Below are 12,427 nucleotides of genomic sequence, written 5' to 3' on the forward strand. Positions count from 1 at the left end.
GCTCGCGGGCCGCACGGACGGCCCCCGGGTCCGCGGCCACGTCTGGTTCCCGTCAGGCCACCCCCGGAGCGTCTGGTGTGCCTCTGCCTTCCAGGGACGCCTTCTGGCCGCCTGGCCGGTCAGGCAGGCGGGGAGCGCCCTTTCAGACGCTTGCTGTGGTGGGAGGGGCCTGAGGAGGTGGGGCTTGCAGCTGTACCCGGCGGGGGGCGGAGATAGCCGCGAACGCCGCGGGCGCCGAAAGGAGAAGGCGGAGCGGGAGGCAAAAAGCCTAGAGCACCCGGTCTTCCCTAGAGGTCTCCCATCCAAGTTCTAACCAGGCCCGACCCTGCTTAGCTTCCGCGATCGGCGGCGAGATCGGGCCCTTCTAGGCTGGTTTGGCAGTAGATGCCGGCGGGCTCGCGGGCTGCCTCTTGAGGCGCAGCTGAGCAGGCGCTTGGGCCTTACCGTCAGCCCAGCGGCCCGCCCGTCCCGGCAGGGCCCCGCCGCCCGCCTAGGCCGGGGAACGGAGGTAGCAGCAGCAGTAGAAGTAGCAGCAGTAGTGGTAATAGAAGTAGTATTTGCCATGCACTGGGCTAGTAGTAATAGTAGTGCTAGTAGCAGCAGGAGAAGTGGCTGCAGCAGCAGGAGTAGTAGCCCCATATATTCCCTGCAGAGGGCCAGTAGTAGTAGTAGCAGTAGCAGCAATAGAAGTAGTAGTAGTAGATTTGCCATGCAGTGGACTGCTAGTAGTAGCAGTAGAAGTAGAGTTAGCATCAGCAATAGAAGTGGCATCAGCTGCAGTAATAGTACCAGCAGATTTGTCCTGCAGTGGGCCAGTAGTAATAATAGAAGTAGCAGCCATAGCAGTAGTAGTAGTAGATTTGCCATACACAGGGCTAGTAGTATTGATACTAGTAGTAGAAGTAGTAGCAGCATCAGGAGGAGGAGGAGGAGTAGTATTTTCAATGCACTGGACTACTAGTAGTAGCAGTAGTAGTAGCATTTGTACAAGCAGCAGCAGTAGTAGTAATAGTAGTAGTATTTGCCATGCATTGGGCTAGTAGTAGTAGTAATAGTGGTAGCAATAGCAGTAGAAGTGGCAGCAGCAGGAGTAATTGGAGCAGCATATTTGACTTGCAGTGGGCCAGGAATAGTAGTAGAAGTAGCAGGAACAGCAATAATAGTAGTCTATTTGCCATGCGCTGGGCTAGTAGTATTGATAGTTGTAGTAGCGGAAGTAGCAGCAGCAGCACTAGTAGTAATAGTAGTAGTATTTGCCATATACTAGATTACTAGCATTAGCAGTAGTAGTAACATTACTATTAGCAGCAGTAGCTGTTGTAGTAATAGTAGTAGAATTTGCCATGCACTGGACTACTAGTAGTAGCAGTAGTAGTAGCAATAGTAGAAGCAGCAGCAGTAGTAGTAGTGTTAATATTTGCCATGCACTGGGCTATTAGTAGTAGTAGTAGCAGCAGCACCTCTACAAGTAGCAGCAGCAGTAGTAGTAGCAGCAGTAGTAGTAATGGCAGCAGTGGTGGTAATAGTAGTAGTTTTTGCCATGCACTGGGCAAGTAGTAGTAGTAGTAGTAGTAGTAGTGGTAGAAACAGCAGTAGAAGTGGCATCAGCAGCAGTAATAGTGGCAGCATATTTGACCTGCAGAGGGCCAGAAATAGAAGTAGAAGAATCAGCAAGAGCAATAGTAGTAGCCGGCCCACGCTGCTTTAGGCGAAGCCCAAGGGCAGACCGGACCGGCCCTCCTGCCCGACAGCAGGTGGCCCGAAGCCAGTGGGAGCCAGCATTGTGTTGGTAAAGCCCCTTAGACCCAGCCACGCCACCCTCGCCCCCACGCCACCGTCCGAGCTCAGGACCCCGCCCCAGGTGGCCGGCAGCCCCGGGGAAGCGGCCTGGGCCCTCGATCCCGCTCCCGCCCCCGGCCATGGCGATGCGGCGGAGGGGCGGCTTTTTCCGTATGGAGCTGTGGAGAGCCACCCCGGCAGACAGGTGGCGGTGCCGGGGCTGGGCTCCAGTGGGGGCGGCCAGGTGCAGGTCGAGGGGCTCGCGGGCCGCACGGACGGCCCCCGGGTCCGCGGCCACGTCTGGTTCCCGTCAGGCCACCCCCGGAGCGTCTGGTGTGCCTCTGCCTTCCAGGGACGCCTTCGGGCCGCCTGGCCGGTCAGGCAGGCGAGGAGCGCCTCAGAAGACGCTTGCTGTGGTGGGAGGGGCCTGAGGAGGTGGGGCTTGCAGCTGTACCCGGCGGGGGGCGGAGATAGCCGCGAACGCCGCGGGCGCCGAAAGGAGAAGGCGGAGCGGGAGGCAAAAAGCCTAGAGCACCCGGTCTTCCCTAGAGGTCTCCCATCCAAGTTCTAACCAGGCCCGACCCTGCTTAGCTTCCGCGATCGGCGGCGAGATCGGGCCCTTCTAGGCTGGTTTGGCAGTAGATGCCGGCGGGCTCGCGGGCTGCCTCTTGAGGCGCAGCTGAGCAGGCGCTTGGGCCTTACCGTCAGCCCAGCGGCCCGCCCGTCCCGGCAGGGCCCCGCCGCCCGCCTAGGCCGGGGAACGGAGGTAGCAGCAGCAGTAGAAGTAGCAGCAGTAGTGGTAATAGAAGTAGTATTTGCCATGCACTGGGCTAGTAGTAATAGTAGTGCTAGTAGCAGCAGGAGAAGTGGCTGCAGCAGCAGGAGTAGTAGCCCCATATATTCCCTGCAGAGGGCCAGTAGTAGTAGTAGCAGTAGCAGCAATAGAAGTAGTAGTAGTAGATTTGCCATGCAGTGGACTGCTAGTAGTAGCAGTAGAAGTAGAGTTAGCATCAGCAATAGAAGTGGCATCAGCTGCAGTAATAGTACCAGCAGATTTGTCCTGCAGTGGGCCAGTAGTAATAATAGAAGTAGCAGCCATAGCAGTAGTAGTAGTAGATTTGCCATACACAGGGCTAGTAGTATTGATACTAGTAGTAGAAGTAGTAGCAGCATCAGGAGGAGGAGGAGGAGTAGTATTTTCAATGCACTGGACTACTAGTAGTAGCAGTAGTAGTAGCATTTGTACAAGCAGCAGCAGTAGTAGTAATAGTAGTAGTATTTGCCATGCATTGGGCTAGTAGTAGTAGTAATAGTGGTAGCAATAGCAGTAGAAGTGGCAGCAGCAGGAGTAATTGGAGCAGCATATTTGACTTGCAGTGGGCCAGGAATAGTAGTAGAAGTAGCAGGAACAGCAATAATAGTAGTCTATTTGCCATGCGCTGGGCTAGTAGTATTGATAGTTGTAGTAGCGGAAGTAGCAGCAGCAGCACTAGTAGTAATAGTAGTAGTATTTGCCATATACTAGATTACTAGCATTAGCAGTAGTAGTAACATTACTATTAGCAGCAGTAGCTGTTGTAGTAATAGTAGTAGAATTTGCCATGCACTGGACTACTAGTAGTAGCAGTAGTAGTAGCAATAGTAGAAGCAGCAGCAGTAGTAGTAGTGTTAATATTTGCCATGCACTGGGCTATTAGTAGTAGTAGTAGCAGCAGCACCTCTACAAGTAGCAGCAGCAGTAGTAGTAGCAGCAGTAGTAGTAATGGCAGCAGTGGTGGTAATAGTAGTAGTTTTTGCCATGCACTGGGCAAGTAGTAGTAGTAGTAGTAGTAGTAGTGGTAGAAACAGCAGTAGAAGTGGCATCAGCAGCAGTAATAGTGGCAGCATATTTGACCTGCAGAGGGCCAGAAATAGAAGTAGAAGAATCAGCAAGAGCAATAGTAGTAGCCGGCCCACGCTGCGTTAGGCGAAGCCCAAGGGCAGACCGGGCCGGCCCTCCTGCCCGACAGCAGGTGGCCCGAAGCCAGTGGGAGCCAGCATTGTGTTGGTAAAGCCCCTTAGACCCAGCCACGCCACCCTCGCCCCCACGCCACCGTCCGAGCTCAGGACCCCGCCCCAGGTGGCCGGCAGCCCCGGGGAAGCGGCCTGGGCCCTCGATCCCGCTCCCGCCCCCGGCCATGGCGATGCGGCGGAGGGGCGGCTTTTTCCGTCTGGAGCTGTGGAGAGCCACCCCGGCAGACAGGTGGCGGTGCCGGGGCTGGGCTCCAGTGGGGGCGGCCAGGTGCAGGTCGAGGGTCTCGCGGGCCGCACGGACGGCCCCCGGGTCCGCGGCCACGTCTGGTTCCCGTCAGGCCACCCCCGGAGCGTCTGGTGTGCCTCTGCCTTCCAGGGACGCCTTCTGGCCGCCTGGCCGGTCAGGCAGGCGAGGAGCGCCTCAGAAGACGCTTGCTGTGGTGGGAGGGGCCTGAGGAGGTGGGGCTTGCAGCTGTACCCGGCGGGGGGCGGAGATAGCCGCGAACGCCGCGGGCGCCGAAAGGAGAAGGCGGAGCGGGAGGCAAAAAGCCTAGAGCACCCGGTCTTCCCTAGAGGTCTCCCATCCAAGTTCTAACCAGGCCCGACCCTGCTTAGCTTCCGCGATCGGCGGCGAGATCGGGCCCTTCTAGGCTGGTTTGGCAGTAGATGCTGGCGGGCTCGCGGGCTGCCTCTTGAGGCGCAGCTGAGCAGGCGCTTGGGCCTTACCGTCAGCCCAGCGGCCCGCCCGTCCCGGCAGGGCCCCGCCGCCCGCCTAGGCCGGGGAACGGAGGTAGCAGCAGCAGTAGAAGTAGCAGCAGTAGTGGTAATAGAAGTAGTATTTGCCATGCACTGGGCTAGTAGTAATAGTAGTGCTAGTAGCAGCAGGAGAAGTGGCTGCAGCAGCAGGAGTAGTAGCCCCATATATTCCCTGCAGAGGGCCAGTAGTAGTAGTAGCAGTAGCAGCAATAGAAGTAGTAGTAGTAGATTTGCCATGCAGTGGACTGCTAGTAGTAGCAGTAGAAGTAGAGTTAGCATCAGCAATAGAAGTGGCATCAGCTGCAGTAATAGTACCAGCAGATTTGTCCTGCAGTGGGCCAGTAGTAATAATAGAAGTAGCAGCCATAGCAGTAGTAGTAGTAGATTTGCCATACACAGGGCTAGTAGTATTGATACTAGTAGTAGAAGTAGTAGCAGCATCAGGAGGAGGAGGAGGAGTAGTATTTTCAATGCACTGGACTACTAGTAGTAGCAGTAGTAGTAGCATTTGTACAAGCAGCAGCAGTAGTAGTAATAGTAGTAGTATTTGCCATGCATTGGGCTAGTAGTAGTAGTAATAGTGGTAGCAATAGCAGTAGAAGTGGCAGCAGCAGGAGTAATTGGAGCAGCATATTTGACTTGCAGTGGGCCAGGAATAGTAGTAGAAGTAGCAGGAACAGCAATAATAGTAGTCTATTTGCCATGCGCTGGGCTAGTAGTATTGATAGTTGTAGTAGCGGAAGTAGCAGCAGCAGCACTAGTAGTAATAGTAGTAGTATTTGCCATATACTAGATTACTAGCATTAGCAGTAGTAGTAACATTACTATTAGCAGCAGTAGCTGTTGTAGTAATAGTAGTAGAATTTGCCATGCACTGGACTACTAGTAGTAGCAGTAGTAGTAGCAATAGTAGAAGCAGCAGCAGTAGTAGTAGTGTTAATATTTGCCATGCACTGGGCTATTAATAGTAGTAGTAGCAGCAGCACCTCTACAAGTAGCAGCAGCAGTAGTAGTAGCAGCAGTAGTAGTAATGGCAGCAGTGGTGGTAATAGTAGTAGTTTTTGCCATGCACTGGGCAAGTAGTAGTAGTAGTAGTAGTAGTAGTGGTAGAAACAGCAGTAGAAGTGGCATCAGCAGCAGTAATAGTGGCAGCATATTTGACCTGCAGAGGGCCAGAAATAGAAGTAGAAGAATCAGCAAGAGCAATAGTAGTAGCCGGCCCACGCTGCGTTAGGCGAAGCCCAAGGGCAGACCGGGCCGGCCCTCCTGCCCGACAGCAGGTGGCCCGAAGCCAGTGGGAGCCAGCATTGTGTTGGTAAAGCCCCTTAGACCCAGCCACGCCACCCTCGCCCCCACGCCACCGTCCGAGCTCAGGACCCCGCCCCAGGTGGCCGGCAGCCCCGGGGAAGCGGCCTGGGCCCTCGATCCCGCTCCCGCCCCCGGCCATGGCGATGCGGCGGAGGGGCGGCTTTTTCCGTCTGGAGCTGTGGAGAGCCACCCCGGCAGACAGGTGGCGGCGCCGGGGCTGGGCTCCAGTGGGGGCGGCCAGGTGCAGGTCGAGGGGCTCGCGGGCCGCACGGACGGCCCCCGGGTCCGCGGCCACGTCTGGTTCCCGTCAGGCCACCCCCGGAGCGTCTGGTGTGCCTCTGCCTTCCAGGGACGCCTTCGGGCCGCCTGGCCGGTCAGGCAGGCGAGGAGCGCCTCAGAAGACGCTTGCTGTGGTGGGAGGGGCCTGAGGAGGTGGGGCTTGCAGCTGTACCCGGCGGGGGGCGGAGATAGCCGCGAACGCCGCGGGCGCCGAAAGGAGAAGGCGGAGCGGGAGGCAAAAAGCCTAGAGCACCCGGTCTTCCCTCGAGGTCTCCCATCCAAGTTCTAACCAGGCCCGACCCTGCTTAGCTTCCGCGATCGCGGCGAGATAGGGCCCTTCTAGGCTGGTTTGGCAGTAGATGCCGGTGGGGTTGCGGGCTGCCTCTTGAGGCGCAGCTGAGCAGGCGCTTGGGCCTTACCGTCAGCCCAGCGGCCCGCCCGTCCCGGCAGGGCCCCGCCGCCTGCCTAGGCCGGGGAACGGAGGTCTCGGGCACCTGGGGGTGGCGGAGGTGTTGGCGACCACCCAGCCCAGGGCGGGCGGGAGCCAGCAAACTTTTCGGCGCTTGGCTCCCCGCCCCAGATCCCGCAGGCCGCTCACGGGGAAGTGGCCCAGGAGGCTTCCGGGCCCGGGGACCGCGGTCCCTTGGGCATCCCACCTGCCCGCCCACGCTGCGCTAGGTGCAGCTCAAGCGCAGACCGGACCGGCCCTCCTGCCCGACAGAAGCTGGCCCGAAGACACTGGGAGCCACCATTGAGTTGGCACGGCCCCTAAGACCCAGCCACGCCACCCTCGCCCCCACGCCACCGTCCGAGCTCAGGACCCCGCCCCAGGTGGCCGGCAGGCCCGGAGAAGCGGCCTGGGCCCTCGATCCCGCTCCCGCACCCGGCCATAACGAAACGGCGGAGGGCCGGCTTTTTCCGTATGGAGCTGTGGAGAGCCACCCCGGCAGACAGGTGGCGGTGCCGGGGCTGGGCTCCAGTGGGGGCAGCCAGGTGCAGGTCGAGGGGCTCTCGGGCCGCACGGACGGCCCCCGGGTCCGCGGCCACGTCTGGTTCCCGTCAGGCCACCCCCGGAGCGTCTGGTGTGCCTCTGCCTTCCAGGGACGCCTTCTGGCCGCCTGGCCGGTCAGGCAGGCGGGGAGCGCCCTTTCAGACGCTTGCTGTGGTGGGAGGGGCCTGAGGAGGTGGGGCTTGCAGCTGTACCCGGCGGGGGGCGGAGATAGCCGCGAACGCCGCGGGCGCCGAAAGGAGAAGGCGGAGCGGGAGGCAAAAAGCCTAGAGCACCCGGTCTTCCCTAGAGGTCTCCCATCCAAGTTCTAACCAGGCCCGACCCTGCTTAGCTTCCGCGATCGGCGGCGAGATCGGGCCCTTCTAGGCTGGTTTGGCAGTAGATGCCGGCGGGCTCGCGTGCTGCCTCTTGAGGCGCAGCTGAGCAGGCGCTTGGGCCTTACCGTCAGCCCAGCGGCCCGCCCGTCCCGGCAGGGCCCCGCCGCCCGCCTAGGCCGGGGAACGGAGGTAGCAGCAGCAGTAGAAGTAGCAGCAGTAGTGGTAATAGAAGTAGTATTTGCCATGCACTGGGCTAGTAGTAATAGTAGTGCTAGTAGCAGCAGGAGAAGTGGCTGCAGCAGCAGGAGTAGTAGCCCCATATATTCCCTGCAGAGGGCCAGTAGTAGTAGTAGCAGTAGCAGCAATAGAAGTAGTAGTAGTAGATTTGCCATGCAGTGGACTGCTAGTAGTAGCAGTAGAAGTAGAGTTAGCATCAGCAATAGAAGTGGCATCAGCTGCAGTAATAGTACCAGCAGATTTGTCCTGCAGTGGGCCAGTAGTAATAATAGAAGTAGCAGCCATAGCAGTAGTAGTAGTAGATTTGCCATACACAGGGCTAGTAGTATTGATACTAGTAGTAGAAGTAGTAGCAGCATCAGGAGGAGGAGGAGGAGTAGTATTTTCAATGCACTGGACTACTAGTAGTAGCAGTAGTAGTAGCATTTGTACAAGCAGCAGCAGTAGTAGTAATAGTAGTAGTATTTGCCATGCATTGGGCTAGTAGTAGTAGTAATAGTGGTAGCAATAGCAGTAGAAGTGGCAGCAGCAGGAGTAATTGGAGCAGCATATTTGACTTGCAGTGGGCCAGGAATAGTAGTAGAAGTAGCAGGAACAGCAATAATAGTAGTCTATTTGCCATGCGCTGGGCTAGTAGTATTGATAGTTGTAGTAGCGGAAGTAGCAGCAGCAGCACTAGTAGTAATAGTAGTAGTATTTGCCATATACTAGATTACTAGCATTAGCAGTAGTAGTAACATTACTATTAGCAGCAGTAGCTGTTGTAGTAATAGTAGTAGAATTTGCCATGCACTGGACTACTAGTAGTAGCAGTAGTAGTAGCAATAGTAGAAGCAGCAGCAGTAGTAGTAGTGTTAATATTTGCCATGCACTGGGCTATTAGTAGTAGTAGTAGCAGCAGCACCTCTACAAGTAGCAGCAGCAGTAGTAGTAGCAGCAGTAGTAGTAATGGCAGCAGTGGTGGTAATAGTAGTAGTTTTTGCCATGCACTGGGCAAGTAGTAGTAGTAGTAGTAGTAGTAGTGGTAGAAACAGCAGTAGAAGTGGCATCAGCAGCAGTAATAGTGGCAGCATATTTGACCTGCAGAGGGCCAGAAATAGAAGTAGAAGAATCAGCAAGAGCAATAGTAGTAGCCGGCCCACGCTGCTTTAGGCGAAGCCCAAGGGCAGACCGGACCGGCCCTCCTGCCCGACAGCAGGTGGCCCGAAGCCAGTGGGAGCCAGCATTGTGTTGGTAAAGCCCCTTAGACCCAGCCACGCCACCCTCGCCCCCACGCCACCGTCCGAGCTCAGGACCCCGCCCCAGGTGGCCGGCAGCCCCGGGGAAGCGGCCTGGGCCCTCGATCCCGCTCCCGCCCCCGGCCATGGCGATGCGGCGGAGGGGCGGCTTTTTCCGTATGGAGCTGTGGAGAGCCACCCCGGCAGACAGGTGGCGGTGCCGGGGCTGGGCTCCAGTGGGGGCGGCCAGGTGCAGGTCGAGGGGCTCGCGGGCCGCACGGACGGCCCCCGGGTCCGCGGCCACGTCTGGTTCCCGTCAGGCCACCCCCGGAGCGTCTGGTGTGCCTCTGCCTTCCAGGGACGCCTTCGGGCCGCCTGGCCGGTCAGGCAGGCGAGGAGCGCCTCAGAAGACGCTTGCTGTGGTGGGAGGGGCCTGAGGAGGTGGGGCTTGCAGCTGTACCCGGCGGGGGGCGGAGATAGCCGCGAACGCCGCGGGCGCCGAAAGGAGAAGGCGGAGCGGGAGGCAAAAAGCCTAGAGCACCCGGTCTTCCCTAGAGGTCTCCCATCCAAGTTCTAACCAGGCCCGACCCTGCTTAGCTTCCGCGATCGGCGGCGAGATCGGGCCCTTCTAGGCTGGTTTGGCAGTAGATGCCGGCGGGCTCGCGGGCTGCCTCTTGAGGCGCAGCTGAGCAGGCGCTTGGGCCTTACCGTCAGCCCAGCGGCCCGCCCGTCCCGGCAGGGCCCCGCCGCCCGCCTAGGCCGGGGAACGGAGGTAGCAGCAGCAGTAGAAGTAGCAGCAGTAGTGGTAATAGAAGTAGTATTTGCCATGCACTGGGCTAGTAGTAATAGTAGTGCTAGTAGCAGCAGGAGAAGTGGCTGCAGCAGCAGGAGTAGTAGCCCCATATATTCCCTGCAGAGGGCCAGTAGTAGTAGTAGCAGTAGCAGCAATAGAAGTAGTAGTAGTAGATTTGCCATGCAGTGGACTGCTAGTAGTAGCAGTAGAAGTAGAGTTAGCATCAGCAATAGAAGTGGCATCAGCTGCAGTAATAGTACCAGCAGATTTGTCCTGCAGTGGGCCAGTAGTAATAATAGAAGTAGCAGCCATAGCAGTAGTAGTAGTAGATTTGCCATACACAGGGCTAGTAGTATTGATACTAGTAGTAGAAGTAGTAGCAGCATCAGGAGGAGGAGGAGGAGTAGTATTTTCAATGCACTGGACTACTAGTAGTAGCAGTAGTAGTAGCATTTGTACAAGCAGCAGCAGTAGTAGTAATAGTAGTAGTATTTGCCATGCATTGGGCTAGTAGTAGTAGTAATAGTGGTAGCAATAGCAGTAGAAGTGGCAGCAGCAGGAGTAATTGGAGCAGCATATTTGACTTGCAGTGGGCCAGGAATAGTAGTAGAAGTAGCAGGAACAGCAATAATAGTAGTCTATTTGCCATGCGCTGGGCTAGTAGTATTGATAGTTGTAGTAGCGGAAGTAGCAGCAGCAGCACTAGTAGTAATAGTAGTAGTATTTGCCATATACTAGATTACTAGCATTAGCAGTAGTAGTAACATTACTATTAGCAGCAGTAGCTGTTGTAGTAATAGTAGTAGAATTTGCCATGCACTGGACTACTAGTAGTAGCAGTAGTAGTAGCAATAGTAGAAGCAGCAGCAGTAGTAGTAGTGTTAATATTTGCCATGCACTGGGCTATTAGTAGTAGTAGTAGCAGCAGCACCTCTACAAGTAGCAGCAGCAGTAGTAGTAGCAGCAGTAGTAGTAATGGCAGCAGTGGTGGTAATAGTAGTAGTTTTTGCCATGCACTGGGCAAGTAGTAGTAGTAGTAGTAGTAGTAGTGGTAGAAACAGCAGTAGAAGTGGCATCAGCAGCAGTAATAGTGGCAGCATATTTGACCTGCAGAGGGCCAGAAATAGAAGTAGAAGAATCAGCAAGAGCAATAGTAGTAGCCGGCCCACGCTGCGTTAGGCGAAGCCCAAGGGCAGACCGGGCCGGCCCTCCTGCCCGACAGCAGGTGGCCCGAAGCCAGTGGGAGCCAGCATTGTGTTGGTAAAGCCCCTTAGACCCAGCCACGCCACCCTCGCCCCCACGCCACCGTCCGAGCTCAGGACCCCGCCCCAGGTGGCCGGCAGCCCCGGGGAAGCGGCCTGGGCCCTCGATCCCGCTCCCGCCCCCGGCCATGGCGATGCGGCGGAGGGGCGGCTTTTTCCGTCTGGAGCTGTGGAGAGCCACCCCGGCAGACAGGTGGCGGCGCCGGGGCTGGGCTCCAGTGGGGGCGGCCAGGTGCAGGTCGAGGGGCTCGCGGGCCGCACGGACGGCCCCCGGGTCCGCGGCCACGTCTGGTTCCCGTCAGGCCACCCCCGGAGCGTCTGGTGTGCCTCTGCCTTCCAGGGACGCCTTCGGGCCGCCTGGCCGGTCAGGCAGGCGAGGAGCGCCTCAGAAGACGCTTGCTGTGGTGGGAGGGGCCTGAGGAGGTGGGGCTTGCAGCTGTACCCGGCGGGGGGCGGAGATAGCCGCGAACGCCGCGGGCGCCGAAAGGAGAAGGCGGAGCGGGAGGCAAAAAGCCTAGAGCACCCGGTCTTCCCTCGAGGTCTCCCATCCAAGTTCTAACCAGGCCCGACCCTGCTTAGCTTCCGCGATCGCGGCGAGATCGGGCCCTTCTAGGCTGGTTTGGCAGTAGATGCCGGTGGGGTTGCGGGCTGCCTCTTGAGGCGCAGCTGAGCAGGCTCTTGGGCCTTACCATCAGCCCAGCGGCCCGCCCGTCCCGGCAGGGCCCCGCCGCCTGCCTAGGCCGGGGAACGGAGGTCTCGGGCACCTGGGGGTGGCGGAGGTGTTGGCGACCACCCAGCCCAGGGCGGGCGGGAGCCAGCAAACTTTTCGGCGCTTGGCTCCCCGCCCCAGATCCCGCAGGCCGCTCACGGGGAAGTGGCCCAGGAGGCTTCCGGGCCCGGGGACCGCGGTCCCTTGGGCATCCCACCTGCCCGCCCACGCTGCGCTAGGTGCAGCTCAAGCGCAGACCGGACCGGCCCTCCTGCCCGACAGAAGCTGGCCCGAAGCCACTGGGAGCCACCATTGAGTTGGCACGGCCCCTAAGACCCAGCCACGCCACCCTCGCCCCCACGCCACCGTCCGAGCTCAGGACCCCGCCCCAGGTGGCCGGCAGGCCCGGAGAAGCGGCCTGGGCCCTCGATCCCGCTCCCGCACCCGGCCATAACGAAACGGCGGAGGGCCGGCTTTTTCCGTATGGAGCTGTGGAGAGCCACCCCGGCAGACAGGTGGCGGTGCCGGGGCTGGGCTCCAGTGGGGGCGGCCAGGTGCAGGTCGAGGGGCTCGCGGGCCGCACGGACGGCCCCCGGGTCCGCGGCCACGTCTGGTTCCCGTCAGGCCACCCCCGGAGCGTCTGGTGTGCCTCTGCCTTCCAGGGACGCCTTCTGGCCGCCTGGCCGGTCAGGCAGGCGGGGAGCGCCCTTTCAGACGCTTGCTGTGGTGGGAGGGGCCTGAGGAGGTG

The sequence above is a fragment of the Lagenorhynchus albirostris genome, chromosome 8, assembly GCF_949774975.1.
Source record: "Lagenorhynchus albirostris chromosome 8, mLagAlb1.1, whole genome shotgun sequence".
Taxonomy (NCBI): Eukaryota; Metazoa; Chordata; class Mammalia; order Artiodactyla; family Delphinidae; genus Lagenorhynchus; species Lagenorhynchus albirostris.